This window comes from Palaemon carinicauda, chromosome 7 (genome assembly GCF_036898095.1).
Source record: "Palaemon carinicauda isolate YSFRI2023 chromosome 7, ASM3689809v2, whole genome shotgun sequence".
NCBI lineage: Eukaryota > Metazoa > Arthropoda > Malacostraca > Decapoda > Palaemonidae > Palaemon > Palaemon carinicauda.
In genome coordinates, this window is record NC_090731.1 from 13,887,881 (window position 1) to 13,906,351 (window position 18,471).

Sequence of the window (18,471 nt, forward strand, 5' to 3'; positions counted from 1 at the left end):
GCATAGAAAATGAGAATCTATGTCCATCACTCTCACTGTGTATCTACAAAAATGTTGATTACTGCTCTAACACATTATCAACTTACTGATCTTGGTGCCTTTGTATAACGATGGACGGGACCCCCCACATTCACAAACGCCACTTTACCGAACCTACATCCCGTGCCCATTCCTACTCGCCTAACGGGAGATGCTAACGGCCCCATGCGACCCCTTTTAGACGGCCGTATTCTTACCGATGGGGGCCAAAATAATCAAGTTATGGTGCATGGCCATCATTATATATTCAACCCCTGGTCTTTGCTCGCAATTCTACATCATTTCATTGCTCTTCTCTTCTGGTAAATGTTACAAGTGAACAAGTATTTCGGTGGACAAAAATTTGCTGTCCTAACTACCTACACAACTTCTATAACTTGGCATTCAATTCTGTAAAATCTAGGATTAATTTATTATTTATATGGTAATTTGATATCTAAGTGTGATTGGTTGAATGTGATGTGCCAATTTCTCTAAAATAGCTCATATTGTGAGACGTTAATTTCATTAGAATATTTTTAATATCTTTAAATTTTAATGTTTCTAAAATGTTACAAGTTCTTTGTCTAAAAGGGATATATTAATTTCTGTAAAGCTCATTATGTATATTGTACCAAAATTGTGCTATGTTAAATAAGATTTAGCTGTTAGTTTTGAGCTGCCATATATAGAGTTCAATAAAAAGCTATTTTAAATCCACACCAATGGTGGTGATATGTATGATTTTGTAAAAGTTGATTTAATTTCTCACCATTGTTGATTTCAATATCACCTTTTATTGAATATTTTTGTTCTTCCAAATGGCTTGTGCAGTGGAAGAGATTAATGTATATATTTAATGATAACAGGAAGAATACTTCCATGTATCATCCATACTATTGTTATTGTTTTTTGGTTATATTATTGCAGGGATTTAGGGATCTCATATCAAACATTACATGTCTGCTACAATACATACATACATATACCAAAGGCACTTCCCCCAATTTTGGGGGGTAGCCGACATCAACAATGAAACAAAACAAAAAAGGGGACCTCTACTCTCTACGTTCCTTCAGCCTAACCAGGTACTCAGCCGAGTTCAGCTGGTACTGCTAGGGTGCCACAGCCCAACCTCCCACATTATCCACCACAGATGAAGCTTCATAATGCTGAATCACCTACTGCTGCTACCTCCGCGGTCATCTAAGGCACCGGAGGAAGCAGCAGGGCCTACCGGAACTGCGTCACAATCACTCGCCATTCATTCCTATTTCTAGCACACACTCTTGTCTCTCTCACATCTATCCTCCTATCACCCAGAGCTTTCTTCACACCATCCATATACCCAAACCTTGGCCTTCCTCTTGCACTTCTCCCATCAGCTCTTGCATTCATCACCTTCTTTAGCAGACAGCCATTTTCCATTCTCTCAACATGGCCAAACCACCTCAACACATTCATATCCACTCTAGCCGCTAACTCATTTCTTACACCCGTTCTCACCCTGACCACTTCGTTCCTAACCCTATCTACTCGAGATACACCAGCCATACTCCTTAGACACTTCATCTCAAACACATTCAATTTCTGTCTCTCCATCACTTTCATTCCCCACAACTCCGATCCATACATCACAGTTGGTACAATCACTTTCTCATATAGAACTCTCTTTACATTCATGCCCAACCCTCTATTTTTTATTACTCCCTTAACTGCCCCCAACACTTTGCAACCTTCATTCACTCTCTGACGTACATCTGCTTCCACTCCACCATTTGCTGCAACAACAGACCCCAAGTACTTAAACTGATCCACCTCCTCAAGTAACTCTCCATTCAACATGACATTCAACCTTGCACCACCTTCCCTTCTCGTACATCTCATAACCTTACTCTTACCCACATTAACTCTCAACTTCCTTCTCTCACACACCCTTCCAAATTCTGTCACTAGTCGGTCAAGCTTCTCTTCTGTGTCTGCTACCAGTACAGTATCATCCGCAAACAACAACTGATTTACCTCCCATTCATGATCATTTTCGTCTACCAGTTTTAATCCTCGTCCAAGCACTCGAGCATTCACCTCTCTCACCACTCCATCAATATACAAGTTAAACAACCACGGCGACATCACACATCCCTGTCTCAGCCCCACTCTCACCGGAAACCGATCGCTCACTTCATTTCCTATTCTAACACATGCTTTACTACCTTTGTAGAGTCTTTTCACTGCTTGCAACAACCTTCCACCAACTCCATATAACCTCATCACATTCCACATTGCTTCCCTATCAACTCTATCAAATGCTTTCTCCAGATCCATAAACGCAACATACACCTCCTTACCTTTTGCTAAATATTTCTCTCATATCTGCCTAACTGTAAAAATCTGATTCATACAACCCCCACCTCTTCTAAAACCACCCTGTACTTCCAATATTGCATTCTCCGTTTAATCCTTAATCCTATTAATCATTACTCTACCATACACTTTTCCAACTACACTCAACAAACTAATACCTCTTGAATTACAACACTCGTGCACATCTCCCTTACCCTTATATAGTGGTACAATACATGCTACAATACCAACTGTAAAATATCGATGGTTTCTCTTCTATATATATGTATTTTTTTTCAATGGGACTTTGATTGTTAGGTTTGGGATACTCATGCAACTTATTACAACTGCAGACACTGTACTAATTATATTAATATCCATTATATACACTAAAATTTCTTTTGTAAAAGAAACACTGACAATGCAACGTATGGCTGATGAGCTTAATATTTTCGTAAAGGTCCAGTAAAAATTATTTACGGAAGACTACAATACCCCTTTTAAAAAGGTTGTAGCTATATTTGGAATCTAATCATTGCCCCATAAAGGGCTCCTTTTCCTAATTAAAGTAAACAGGGCATAAGGTCTAGTACCCTGGCAGCAAGATAGAATTATGTTGTTTGCTATAATGCTTGCAAGTACAGTACAGTAGGCTATATCACTCAAGGTTGGTGTTTAGAAATGTCTATTTTGGAAGATTCAGGTTTCTGAGATCGACGCTGGAGGGATGCTGATCCCATCTCTTCCCATCATGCCACCTTCCTTCTGTCGAATTAGTTCCACTTCTGCCTGTACTGCTCTTAATCTTGATGTTTGGCTTGTGCCACCTAGAGAGATCTAACTTTCTGGAATGGACAGTATTAGGAAATTGTCTGCTGCTTCTTGATCAATACCTGCCATATTGGTTGTACCTGTTCCATGTGGATTCTCAGTTCCTGCTGGTGCTGCAGTGTTTTCTCTGCAAATGCTTACTTTGACTTTAGTGAACATGCAGTGTGAAGCGACACAGGGTAGAGCTCGGGCAACTTCCCTTTCGTTTTTTCTGGATATGTGAAGTGTAAGAAAGCAAAGAAGGATAAAATACACAGGAAGGGAAGGTGTCTTTATTTCTTATGCTTCATTGGAAGGGCATTGCTTTCTGCATTTCTTTGCGATTGCAGTAGATTGGGGGCTCTTCATACCTACTTTTTGGGTTGATTACAGCTGTGAAAGGTTCTGGTGTACGCAGTGACTGCCACTTTTCATCTTGCACAAGTTTTATTTTCATTATTATTATTATTAAAAGCCTAGCTGGAATCCTATTTATGAGAATTTATATAAAAACACTTAGAATATACCGAGACCAGTAACAATGTTGAACTAGATGTCATATGTAAACTTATGTCAACCTGTTCGACTGAATAACATTCACAAAAAGTTTGAACTTCTCAAATTTAACATATTATTATTATTATTACTATCCAAGCTACAACCCTAATTGGAAAAGCAAGATACTATAAGCCCAGGGGCTCCAATAGGGAAAAATAGCCCAGTGAGGAAAGGAAATAAGGAAATAAATAACTGAAGAGAACAAATTAACAATAAATCATTCTAAAAAAAGTAACAACATCATAACAGATATGTCATATATAAACTATTAACAACGTCAAAAACAAATAAGTCATATATAAACTATGAAAAGACTCATGTCCGCCTGGTCAACAAAAAAGCATTTGCTCCAACTTTGAACTTTTGAAGTTCTACTGATTCAACAACCCGATTAGGAAGATCATTCCACAACTTGGTAACAGCTGGAATAAAACTTCTAGAGCATTCCACAATGTTTTAACTAAAATAGAATTACTAGAATTCTGTGCTACATTGAGCATTATGATGAAGAAGGCAATAATGTTAGAAATAACTGTATATGTGTATTGTACTACAAAGAAAACTCTAGTCTGGAAAAATCTGAATACAAAGGATGGTCAGAATTATAACAAAATCATATGAAACTTGCACAAAGCACTGATAAATGATAATGCCAGCGATCAGTATGCCGATCGGGGATAAATGATTTAATAAATGGCAATTTTTTGTCCAACAAATTAAGATGAAAGTCACTAGCTAAAGCACAAATTGAATGACAGTGCCAATGATCAGTTTCTTGGTCAGGGATAAGTAATTTTATAGACAGCCAGTGTATGTCCAACAAATTAAGATGAAAATTGGCAACTAATGACCTGGCAGAAGAGCAAATACTCAAAGCAGGGAAGATTGTAAGTATTAAAACATTTCCACAGGACAGATTGATCACCAGAAATCTTGAAAGGACATTCTCAATATGCAAGTTTTTTTAGCAGTTATTATTATTATTACTTGCTAAGCTACAACCCTAGTTGGAAAAGCAGGATGCTCTAAGCCCAAGGACTCCAACAGGGAAAATAGCTGTGAGGAAAGGAAAATAAAATATTTTAATTAGAGTAACAACAATAAACATCCATATAAACGATAACAACTTTAACAAAACAAAAGGAAGAGAAATAAGAGTGTGCTTGATTGTAACCTCAAGCAAGAAAACTCTAACCCAAGACAGTGGAAGACCATGGTACAGAGGTTGTGGCATTACCCAAGACTAGAGAACAAAGGTTTGATTTTGAGTGTCCTCCTAGAAGAGCTGCTTACCATAGCTAAAGAGTCTCTTCTACCCTTACCAAGAGGAAAGTGGCCACTGAATTATTACAGTGCAGTAACCCCTTGAGTGAAGAAGAATTGTTTGGTAATCTGTGTTGTCAGGTGTATGAGGACAGAGGAGAATATGTAAAGAATAGGGCAGACTATTCAGTGTATGTGTAGGCAAAGGGAAAATGAACCGTAACCAGAGAGAAGGATCCAATGTAGTACTGTCTGGCCAGTCAAAAGACCCAATACTCTCTAGTGGTAGTATCTCAACGGGTGGCTGGTGCCCTGTCCAACGAAGAAACAATGTAGGATCATGCCTAGAATTTTAGATTAGTTTTATGTAGATAGAAAAAATGTTTATGCAAAGATGTGGATGTTGCTTTTATTTACATTTTCACCTGTCAATGGATCAGCTTTACTTATTATGCTTGCTTTATTACAGCATTATATCCACCAGGTACATTTTGTTTCTAAAGTTTTAGGTGTACTGTACAATCTAGGGTGTCTTTAAAGGCTTTAGTTCTATACATATAAATACAGGATACAGTAAATACAGGATCTGTTTTTTTTTATCTTGGATGTAAGACGTACTTCATCATTGTTTGTTTGTGTTATGTAGCACTCGGTTGATATGGCTTTATGAAAGATGAAAGCTTAATGTGCATGATGTTCTGAGAACTTGTTTGTTTACCTTGAAAATAGGGTAATGTAGTATACTGATAGAGTTCAGCAAATTTTTTGTATATTCAATTCCATAAATAAGAATGAAATTGATAAATTAAATTTTTTTAAAGTGCTATGTAATGGGTTTAAGCGTTGTAGTTTGATGCTTTTATTAAGTGTTCAAATGTATATAGTATCAGTTTGATTCAATACACTTAATGTCTCCAAGTTTTCTTGCATAGTTGAAGAGGTTTTTTGACAGTAGTTATTTATATAACCTCATCCACAGGGCAGTTATCTGTCAGTGGTTCCGGCCTTTCATTCTACCATTCATGTGGTATTATGTAGCTACCCATGCTTGAATCATTTCTCAAGTTATTCATGTTACTGTATAATTCTAATAATTGATGTAGACCTTTAGTCTGAGATTCTATGATTAGCCATTTATAAGATTGACATCAAAATGTAACTATATAATGCTTTACTTGTGTTTTAACTTCTGTTTAGTGTTCGTTGCCCAGATTAAAAAGCATCTTGATCATCCTTTTCTTGATGTTATGTTATCTTATCCCCATCCCTTTAATACCAACTTGCGTTACCATAACCTACCACTCTATTCATAATGTGGAAATTGGGAATGACACAGTTTTGACCTACCATAGGGAGTTTCTTAAAATGTATGGTGTTGTCCAGCAGCCTGTAATTGTGAATTGTATTGTACAGAATGTTTTTGTACTTTAAGCAGATGGTGTTCTTATATTTTGAGTACTGTACAGTACACACACCCATGTTAGCCTGACATTGCAACCTGTAATTTATGTGTATTGCTAAAAATCTCAACCAGTGGGGAATTATGTCCATAAATTGTGCACAAATATCACGTTCTGGATAGTAAAAGTCTTCACCAAAGATGTCACTTTTTAGGGTGTGGGGAAAGTTAATCGGTCTTGGTTTATTTTATTTTATTTTGCTTAAAACCTCGGACTCCCAATGCCTCCTTTTAGGAAATACATACTTGAGTTTAGATAATGCATTAGAATTGTATGATAGTAATTACAAATGTAAAAGTATGCCCTTTAAAATATATTTTTATTGTCTTTATAATTACAGTAGATTTTGAAATTACCCTGGGGTTTGAAAATGCAAGCAATACATTTTTACCAAGATTATATTACAGTCATTGATTCTACATTGTGAGATAGGAAAAGTATATGGGAGCTTGAAAGAATTATTGCCAACCACAAGTGCAATTAACTTTGTCCAACTTTCACACTCAGTCATTACTCGTGTCTCAAGTCATGTTCCCGGTGGCAGCTGTCAGTAACTAATTTGTCAGTCATTAAAGATCAAATGATATTTTAAGCCAAGTTACAGAAAGTTTTGAGTTCTGTTAGTGAAAAGAGTTGGTGGTAGCATGATTTTGTGTATCAATAAAGTTAATTTGCTTTAATGCTTTTGTAAATTGGATTTTGGATTAAACTTGAGAGTATTCTGCTGAAATATAATAAATTATTAAGTTTGATGATTTTTTAATGATTAAAAATGATGTTGCTTTTATTGAATTATCCGTAAAAACGTTTTATTTGGACAAAACTGTTGTTTTCCGTTTTAATTTCTTAGGGTAGAATTATTTGAAGTTAAAAATCATCACCAATCCATTTGTTGATTTTTCTATTACAGTACTTTTACTTTAACCAGCCATCTTGTTGATAGGTGGTATTTTCTGATTACTACTTCATATGGTGATTACAAACACATCATTTCTGTTTTTGCTTCAATTGCACAAACTATTAACAAATTGAGAAAGTTTTAACGTCTGTGACGGGCCGTGAGAAGGTTGTGACTCAGAGGCAGGATGAAAGCAACTGAGTGAGTTTATTATAGAACACACTCCTTTATATACAAAAGCTCAAGGCAACAAGAAATTTCATGTTTAAAATTGACACCGTTATCGATGAGAAAAACAAACATGTTTATTCAGGCTCTTTTTAGTGCGAGGGAAGAGCAAAGATACAATCACAAAATGAACTATGTACGATCGTGTGACACACGGTTGGTACACGTCCATGGTGATCAATCTGTCATTAGGGGATTTTTAATCCTTTCACTCTACCATGTTTTAAGAGTGTTTTTCTCCTGTCTGTACTTGAGCTGTTGACTCTCATCTTAATTTGTCGTATAGAAACTTACTGTCTATTAGATTCCTTATTCCTGATCTATATGTGAATATCTGGCACCGTTGTTCAGTTAGTTCTTTGTCCATTTTTCATAAGATTTTTTAAGATTCGAACAATCTTTTACATTCGGATCTTCCTAGACTAACATCCCAGACTGTACCATTTTGTAACTTATCGTCCAGTAACCAGTACTAGATATGCAGTTAAGTCTAATACCACGCTGTATTCTAGAAGTTTTATTCCAACTGTGCGCAGATTGTGGAATAATCCTTCTAATCTGGTGGTTGAATTAGTGAAACTTCAGAATTTCAAACTTGTTAAAAATACTATATAGGTGAAGAGGTTAATAAGTTTTGTTTCATAGTTTATATATGGTTAATGTATTTCAATATTACTGATCTCAAAATATAATTTTTTTTAATTTCACAATTTTAGTTTATTCGGCATTTCTAGTTCCTTTCTGCACTAAGTTGTTTTTCTTGTTGGAGCCCTTAAGCTTGTAGTAAAGCATTGGTGTTATCGAGAATAGATTATGGTAGCCCAATATATGTCGGGATCTGAAGCTGCTTTTAAGTCTGTAGATTAACACGCACACACTCGAGGTCTAAGACTGGTGTATTGGAGCCTTTATGTCTTCTCCAAATATAGGCCTCCTGTGCCACATGAAGATGGGGAACCACCCTTGTCCCTACATCGAGATTTTGTAACCGTTGTTCTCTTGTAGTGCCATGGCCTGTGTACCATGGCCTTCCACTGTCCTGGATTGGAGTTCTCATTATTGGGGGTAAATTTGGGCATGCTGTACTATCTTATTTCTCTTCCTCTTGATTTTTGAGGTTTTTATAGTTTGTATATGAAAGATTTAATTACATGCTGTTACTCTTCTTAAAATGTTTTTTTTCAATATTAAACTTAGCCGGTGATCATATAAGCTGTCAGCTCTGCTGCCCGACAGAAAAACCTAAGGACAAAATACGCCAGCGATCGCTATACAGGTGGGGGTGTACATCAACTGCGCCATCTGTCGAGCAGGTACTCAAGTACTCCATGTCAACACAGAACCAATTTTCTCTCTGTCGTGCCACTGGCAAGACCTACTAAATACGCTGTTACTAACTGGATTTGTTTTCACAACTATTTGGTGAAGTACACTATTCTAGTTTTGAGCTTTCGCTATGCAGGGGTTTTATCTTCATCTCAAAACTTGAACTCGTTTTGGATAGATTTAATTATGGTGACAAAGAGAGTATGGACTCTCTTTCACTTTTAAATGGCCAACCCTTCCCTTAGACGGAAGTGTGTTTAGGTTTTTAGTAATTCGTTATAGATCTATATATTTTATATCTCTCCGCCTTTATTAGGCCTCTTCGATTAACTTTCCATTTATTATAAACATATAAAAATAAATTTTTATGTTTTGTTTATATGCGACCTTTCCTGATAGTAGGCGGTCCTAACTTGGAACCGAAGTTAATCAACGTTGAGCCCGTTATATCGTATTTAGCCTTTAAAGAATTTAAAACTTTTTAAATTTAATGTTTTATGAAAGAATTTCTTTGATAGTCTCGTACTGTTTTCAAAGATGAACTAACGTTTAGTTTTTTAGACTACGCAGTTGTTGACGTTCAGGACGTTCAACATGCGCTCTATCGTTACGATAGAGAGAGAGTGTATCACGGTTTCACTTTGCAGTAAGAGTAAATCGATTCTGACGTTTCGTTCATTCTTTCTTAGCTTAAATGGTTTAAATTCTAAATTAAAGGAACTTTTTATTTGGAAAACCTTTCAGTTTTTTCCTTTAGCCAAATAACATGTTTTGACGATATATAATTGGGCTCTTCTCTCAGGTGCGAAATCAAGAGAGAAAGAGAGAGAGAGATAGAGACGGAGGGAGAGAGAGGAGAAAAAACGTTCCGTTCAAGCGGGTAACGTTGTTCTCGTGTTACTCTCCTCCCTAGTCGCTGTACGGGGAAGAAGGTAAAACGTTTCTAGGGTTTTATTCTTGTCCCCAGGCTATGTGCGGTGAGAGATTGTAAACGTAGTTTATTTGAACTAGTGTTTAGTCTCTTTCCCAGCCACTGAATTCTTTATCTTTATATATGTTTTCTGTTTTTGCTAGTATTAATGAGCTGCATTATACGACTGTTTTTGCAATTACTACCTTTTAAGGAAGGGTAGAATTGCGTGTTTCAGGTAGAAATCAGTAAAAGTTTCGATTTCAGTGAAATAAGTGCAAAACAGAAAATCGAAGTGATAAAGTGATATGCGCAAAGTGTTACAGTGTTGCGTCCGAGGGTTCGTCTGTTCGTGCCTGTCGTTCACCTAGTCCGGGACCTCTTGCAAGCTCCCAAGCCCAGGGGAGAAGTAATGTCGAACGACTCATGGGTTCGTCAGGCCTTGATCAACGAACAGACGTTTTCCCTCCGTGGTTTCGGGCGTATCTACCCAAGATCGCCCCACCCACACAAAGACGAGAGAGCCCATTTACTTCTCGTCTGCGGAAGAGGTTTCTCGTAAGAAACCATGGACCAAGGTCTCGCAGCTTATTAAGCGCAAGTCGGTCCCTTCCGCGCAAGTCCAACGGCCCAGGTGTAGCCACTGGGTCAGTTCGGACTCGCTGCAGTCTTCCGATGACTGCACACCTCCTAAGAGAGGCAAAGTGGTACCGCAACAGGCAGTAACACCGTCTGTTGCCGCACCTGCTGCTGTAGACCCTAAGTGGTCTTTGCTACAGTCTATGCAGACACAGTTAGCATCTTTTATGCAGGAGTATCGTGCGGAGAAGGTTGACGCTGCACCCGTTAGCCTACAACCAACCACGGTTGTGCGTACAGTAGACGCTGACGCTACCTGCTCCCGCACTCCGCCTGTGAGAGTTCCACCACCCATGCGCAGTGTACCCTGCCAGCCGCACGTTGACGTTCACAGACGCACGCTACCCTCCGTTGACGTTCGCGAGTTACCACAACAACAGGAGGGTGGAGTTATGTTGCTTTGTTTTGACGCTGTGCGTCAACCTCCACAACCCACTGTGGTTACCGCTACTCGCCCGCAGCAGACTAGTCAGTCAGGAGTAGAGGCTTTGCTTCCCCACACAGCTATGGTTGTTGCCAGCTCACAGACTGTCAAGCAGTTACATGACGTTGCCTTCTGGTCTGCTACTATTGCACCAGTGCTGTATGTCCTCACGCACCTGTTGTGGTTGACAGTTCACAGACTGTCAAGCAGTTACATAACGTTGCCTTCTGGTCTGCTGCTAATGCACCAGTGAGACCCTCACTGAGATAACCTAGCTTTTATCGGACAAGGTTCCTGTAGATGAGAAAGTGCTGTTCTCCCTCCTACTGATATTCCTTTGAGGACTCTGTCATTTGGAGAGGAGCCTTAAGCTGCTTAGCCTCCTATGGACTTTAATTAAATCATGATGATTTTTTAAGGATCTTCGTCCGGATCTTGTAACTGCTGCTCCTCGTTCGCCTAACGTCAGAACTTACACTAGGCCTAGCTACTTCGAAGCCGTTGTTGTTAAGCTAGTGCTCTCTCGCTCTCCTAGAGAGCGTTACGTTGGCTAGGCGACTGGTTTTTGCACGAGGAGGAGTTTTAGGAATACAGCCTTTGATTTCCCTTCTTTTAAACTGGCTTATAGAGCGAGAGTCTGATAGGACACGAGAGAAGTTCTCGGCTTGGGAGTTCATGCCTCTGCCCAGATAGACTTCTCAATTCTGGTAGACTCGCCCTGGCGCCTAGCCAGGAGACGCTCCAAGTTGTTTACAGGTCAACTTCTCAATTTTTGTCGAGCCTTTGAAGTTTTGCTGTACTATTATGTCACACATAACAAGGCTTCCAGGGATGGTAAATGGTTCCGCCTCAGTCGCTAACCCCGTCTGTTGCCACACCTGCTCCCGTAGACCCTAAATGGGCTTTGCTGCAAGACATGCAGTCCAAGCTTGTGTCCTTGATAGAGGACTTAAATACGGAGAAGAACCTTCTGGCCAACAACCTTCCAACCGGTTGGTTGTGCGCCCTGTTGACGCTGAGGTATCCTACTCGCGTCTGCCAGTTGAGGTGGTTCCTCCACCGATGCGACCCAGTGTGGGTTGCCAGTCGCACGTTGACGTTAAGCGACGCTCGGAGGTGGTTGTTGACGTTCAGTGTGTCACTAGGAAGACGTTCAACAACCAGCAGAGGTGACTTGTTGTGACGCAGTGCGTCAACCTCAGCAACCCGGTAGGGTGTTGACTGCACAACCCAGACAGTCTAGACAGTTTCGGGTTGACGCTGTACTTCCTCGCGCACCCATGGTTGTTGACAGTTCACAGACTGTGCAGCAGTGCCATGATATTGCGTCCGGCTCCGTCACGCATCCACCAGTGCGACCGGATTCAGTGAGTCAGACGTTGCCCACTCCGTTGCCGTTTCCTCATCAGTTACGGATGAGGAACCCTCTGATGAGGACGTTGCTGAACAAGACGATCAACCCCCAGCCCTGCTATCCATCCAGAAGATGCTGAAGAAGGAACGCTGCCCAGTCAGGCTGTGGATGAGTCTGGTAGGGACACTGTCATCCGTGGATCAATTTGTGTCACTAGGAAGACTACACCTCCGTCCTCTTCTATACCATCTAGCTTTTCACTGGAAAAAGGACAAGACGCTAGAAGCGGTCTTGATCCCGGTTTCCGGAAAGATAAAGTCTGGTCTGACTTGGTGAAAGGACTATATCAACCTTAGAGAGGGTCTTCCCCTGACTGTTCAGACTCCCAACCACGTTCTCTTCTCGGACGCATCGGACGTAGGCTGGGGTGCGACATTAGACGGTAGGGAATGCTCGGGATTATGCAACTCGAGTCAAAGGACAATGCATTTCAACTGCAAGAAGCTACTGGCAGTACGTCTGACCTGGAAAAGCTTCAGGTCTCTCCTTCAAGGCAAAGTGGTGGAGGTGAACTCGGACAACACCACGGCTTTGGCGTACATCTCCAAGCAAGGAGGGACCTTCTCTCTGACATTGTACGAGATCGCAAGGGACCTCCTCACCTGGTCAAAAGGTCTAGACATTTCACTAGTAACGAGGTTCATCCAAGGCAACTTGAATGTCATGGCAGATTGTCTCAGTCGGAAGGGACAAATAATTCCAACAGAATGGACCCTCCACATGGATGTATGCAAGAGACTTTGGGCCACCTGGGGCCAGCCAACCATAGATCTCTTCGCAACCTCGATGACCCAGAGGCTCCTATTTTTTTGCTCACCAATCCCGGACCCAGCAGCAGTTCATATAGATGCCTTTCTACTAGATTGGTCACATCTAGATCTATATGCATTCCCTCCGTTCCAGATTGTCAACAAGGTACTGCAGAAGTTCGCCTCTTACGAAGGGACAAGGTTGACGCTAGTTGCTTCCCTCTGGCCCGCGAGAGAATGGCTCACCGAGGTACTTCGATGGCTAGTAGACGTTCCCAGAACACTTCCCCTAAGGGTGGACCTTCTACGTCAGCCACGCATAAAGAAGGTACACCAAGGCCTCCACGCTCTTCGTCTGACTACCTTCAGACTATCGAAAGACTCTAGAGAGCTAGAGGCTTTTCGAAGGAGGCAACCAGAGCGATTGCTAGAGCAAGGAGAACATCCACCCTTAGAGTCTACCAATCGAAGTGGGAAATCTTCCGAAACTGGTGCAAGTCAGTATCCGTATCCTCGACCAGTACCTCTGTAACTCAAATAGCTGACTTTCTCTTATATCTGAGGAAAGAACGATCTCTTTCAGCTCCCACTATCAAGGGTTACAGAAGCATGTTGGCATCAGTCTTCCGTCACAGAGGCTTAGATCTTTCCAACAATAAAGATCTACAGGACCTCCTTAAGTCTTTTGAGACCACGAAGGAACGTCGTTTGGTTACACCTGGTTGGAATTTAGACGTGGTACTAAGATTCCTTATGTCAGACAGGTTCGAACCGCTACAATCAGCCTCCCTGAAAGATCTCACCTTTAAGACACTTTTCCTGATATGCTTAGCCACAGCTAAAAGAGTCAGTGAGATTCATGCCTTCAGCAAGAACATCGGATTCTCATCCGAAACGGCTACATGTTCTACAACTTGGTTTTCTAGCCAAACACGAGCTGCCTTCTCGGCCTTGACCAATATCGTTCGATATTCAAAACTTATCGTATGGTTGGAAATGAACTAGAAAGAGTCTTATGTCCTGTAAGAGCTCTTAAGTTCTATTTAAAAACCTTTACGAGGCCCGTCTGAAGCTTTATGGTGTTCAGTTAAGAACCCATCTTTGCCTATGTCAAAGAATGCTTTATCCTATTTTATCAGACTGTTAATACGAGAAGCTCATTCCCATCTGAATGAGGAAGACCAAGCTTTGCTGAAGGTAAGGACACACGAAGTTAGAGCTGTCGCAACTTCCGTGGCCTTTAAACAAAATAGATCTCTGCAAAGTATAATCGACGCAACCTATTGGAAAAGCAAATCAGTGTTCGCGTCTTTTTATCTTAAGAATGTCCAGTCTCTTTACGAGAACTGCTACACTCTGGGACCATTCGTAGCAACGAGTGCAGTAGTGGGTGAGGGCTCAACCACTACAATTCCCTAATTCCATAACCTTTTTAATCTTTCTCTTGAAATGTTTTATTATTGTTTTTGGGTTGTCCGGAAGGCTAAGAAGCCTTTCGCATCCTACTTGATTTGGCGGGTGGTCAAAGTCATTTCTTGAGAAGCGCCTAGATTAGAGGTTTTGATGAGGTCCTTTAGTATGGGTTGCAACCCTTCATACTTCAGCTCCTAGGAGTCGCTCAGCATCCTATGAGGATCGCGAGGCTCAGTAAGGAAGACGTACTTAAAAAGGCAGAGTAATTGTTCAAGTCGACTTCCTTACCAGGTACTTATTTATTTTATGTTTGTTATTTTGAATAACTGCTAAAATGAAATACAAAATACTTAGCTCATAATAATGTCAACATGTAATGCTGGTCTCTACCCACCCCCCTGGGTGTGAATCAGCTTATATGATCACCGGCTAAGTTTAATATTGAAAAATGTTATTTTTATTAATAAAATAAATTTTTTAATATACTTACCCGGTGATCATATATTAAAGGACCCTCCCTTCCTCCCCAATAGAGACCCAGTGGGCCGAGGAGAAAATTGGTTCTGTGTTGACATGGAGTACTTGAGTACCTGCTCGACAGATGGCGCAGTTGATGTACACCCCCACCTGTATAGCGATCGCTGGCGTATTTTGTCCTTAGGTTTTTCTGTCGGGCAGCAGAGCTGACAGCTTATATGATCACCGGGTAAGTATATTCAAAAATTTATTTTATTAATAAAAATAACATATTTTGATTGTTTATTCTTTTCTTGTGATTTATTTCATTTTCCTTTCCTCGCTGGGCTGTTTTTTCTGTTGGAGCACTTTGGCATATACCATTTTGCTTTTCCAACTATCGTTATATCCTAGCTTGTAATAATAATAATGCATAGTGCATTTAAGATCCTAACCACCAGTTCTCCAACAAAGAAGCTATTCAACCTCAATGACATTAATAAACAATCATGAACCTCCATTTACAATAAGAGCAAATAGGTTATTACCCCTTTTACCCCCAAGGTAAGGTTAAATTTCGAGCACATTTTGCTATATATTTTTTTAAAATTGCTCTAACAGCCTTAATTTTTGTCATAGAGGTGTCAGGATGGTCTCATTCTTTTGGAAAATGTCTGAAGTTTCTCATAAAGGTATCAAAAATATGTGAATAGCAGTATTTTGCAAGAACATACCGGTACATCCTTTGGGGGCGAAAGGGTTAAAATCTACTAACATCAAAATGAACATTATTCAACCATCTCTTTCATCCGCCTTGGAACTTAAAGAAAACAAAAGTATGCTCTCATCTTTATTTATTATCTGTTGAAATAATATAGTTACAATCCTAGTTACCATAAACGTCATGCCTTGGAACATATTCAAAGGAAAGAACCTCATTAGGCTATTTACACTGATGTATCTAATTCTTCAATGGCTGCTGGGAGTCTGCAGTGTCCTTAGACAAAAATAGTCAGCTCTCATTACCCAGTGAAGCATCAATATTTACATCTGAACGGTTGAAGATTTAAAGGCCATTCATGAATGGCAGAGGCCAGGGAGAGTAGCATTGCCCTAGGGACTGGCCATTTTTACATATAATCAGCAGCTAAGCCCCTCTCCACCTAAGCTAGGATCAAGGACGGCCAGGCAATGGCTGCTGATGACTCGGCAGATAGACCTATAGACTCCCCCAAACCCCCCATCCTTAGCTCGCAAGGATGGTGAGGTTGCAGCGACCAAAGAAACTAAACATTCTGAGCAGGACTCGTACCCCCGTCTGGCATTCACCAGTCAGGGATGTTACCACATCGGCCACCACAAGCCTAATGTTAGCAATAGATATTATTAAAAACATTGAGTATAGGGCGAATCATAAGTTTGTGATTTATGCCGATTCAAGAAAGGCCATAGAAGCCCTTAAAGGTTACGCTCGTCAAAATCAATTGATATTGGAAATTAAAGAGCTCCTTGACTGGTTTTACTTACATGGCCCAAATAAGAAATATATTGGGATAATGGGTAATGGAAAAGCAGATGTTGCAGTTAAATCTTCAATCTGTTTACCAAAGCAAGCTTTTACACTACCCGTGAAAGATTGTGTAACCCACTTGATGTTTCATAGCTAAAAAATGGCAAGATCAGTAGAATATGGAATCTGATAGTAATCAGTTAAAAGAACTAAAGCCAGTTGTTTCTTTATGGGAATCATCATTGCAAAGAAAAAAGGTAGAAAAGTAATTTTAGCCAGATTGTGCATAGGTCACACAATATTTACACATGGGTATTTGAGGTCACACAAAGCTTGCACTTAGATATTTGATGTGCTCACCTTGTGAAGCAGTACCCAGGTGCAATGAGTGTAATTATATTTTAACAATAAAACATTTTTTTGTGACTAATTTTATTTTTAAGAGATTTGTTTTGGTGAGAAAAGTTTTCGTTTTATCAGACTGAGAATTTCGGTTTTTAGGATTTTAGTTTTTTTTAAGAAACATTTTATGTAGCTGAGATTTAAGTTTCTATTTGTTACAGCTTCTTACCTCTTGTTTTTATCCATTATTTATCCCTTTTACCCCCAAAGGACGTACTGGTACGTTTCACAAAACTCATCCCTTTACCCCCATGGACGTACTGGTACGTCTTTGCAAAAAAATGCTATAAAAAAAATTTTCATATTTTTTATAATTTTTTGAAAAAATTCAGGCATTTTCCAAGAGAATGAGACCAACCTGACCTCTCTATGACAAAAATTAAGGCTGTTAGAGCAATTTAAAGAAAATATACTGCAAAATGTGCTGGGGAAAAAATAACCCCTTGGGGGTTAAGGGTTGGAAATTTCCAAAGAGCCTGGGGGTAAAAGGGTTAATATATAATTTACTTTATTCATTTAGCATTCACACCTCGTAGTAATGGGATTTTGAGGAGGGAGAAGTCTAATTGGAGAGGGATCTTTGGTAGTGGTATCACTCGCCCCAGTTTTAATACCGACACCCTTTTAGGGGTGAGCGAGCTGGGTATATTCCTGGCATTCCATGCAACTTTTTTCTCTGGTATATTTAGCAGTATTTATACCTTTGAAATGGTGCTTTAAGGAGCATTTCACTGGGCGACACAGGTTCCTCGCCCAGAAATAGATTTTTCCTTCGTCAAAATCCATTTTTTCTTCCTGGTGTTAATCGTGCCAGTTCTGTAAGAGTTAAGTTTGACATATGGGGCTGGTTTATCTCCTCCCTTTGATAATATAATGGAGCAACCTCTTCTTCCAACTAGATTTGTTGACTAGTAGTGATAACATTAACTAGAAAAGCACACAAAGTGCAGACCTCCTCCACTGTGGCTTATTTCAAAACCAGCTTGCCTTTCCCAGAATAAATCTAGAACATACGTAGACCTCCCCCACTGCAGCTTATTTCAAAACCAGCTTGCCTTTCCCAGAATAAATCTAGAACATAGGTGTATTTGAAGTCTCTGTGACAACCATGTGCAAACTTTGGGTTAAGAAGGTCGAGTTACTTCAGTCGACCTTTTTCTCAACCTTCACCTTTGACCTGGGATGTTCAAAATTGAATCACTACCACATCTCAGCATAACAATTAAGCCCTGAAAGTTTCACTATGAGTAAAATTGTTGCCAGGAAGTTGTCCACAAACAAATGAACAAACAGGGACGAAAACACTCTCTCTCTCTCTCTCTCTCTCTCTCTCTCTCTCTCTCTCTCTCTCTCTCTCTCTCTCTCTCTCTCTCTCTCTCTCTCTCTCTCTCTCTCTCTTTCTCTCTCTGTTTATGCTAGATAATACAAACCGTGGATGTAAACACAATTTCCGAAGGATATTCCATCGTCCCTATCAAAATACTTATCAGCATTCATGGCCTAAGAAGAATTCCAGGAAAGGAATGAATGAATGATTTAAAGTTTTCAGGCATCCTGACATCTAAGGTCATTGACGCCAGTCCAGGAAAGGAGGAAGCCACTAATGATAACATTGGATTTATTTAGTTCAGAGAATGGGATTTAAGACTG

At 39.9% G+C, this 18,471-nt stretch overlaps 1 protein-coding gene across 3 annotated transcripts in view; it reads left to right on the top strand.

The window, feature by feature from the left end:
• Tsp26A (Tetraspanin 26A) overlaps positions 1-18,471 on the top strand; it is a 43,713-nt gene that overhangs the window by 977 nt on the left and 24,265 nt on the right. The window lies entirely within an intron of this gene.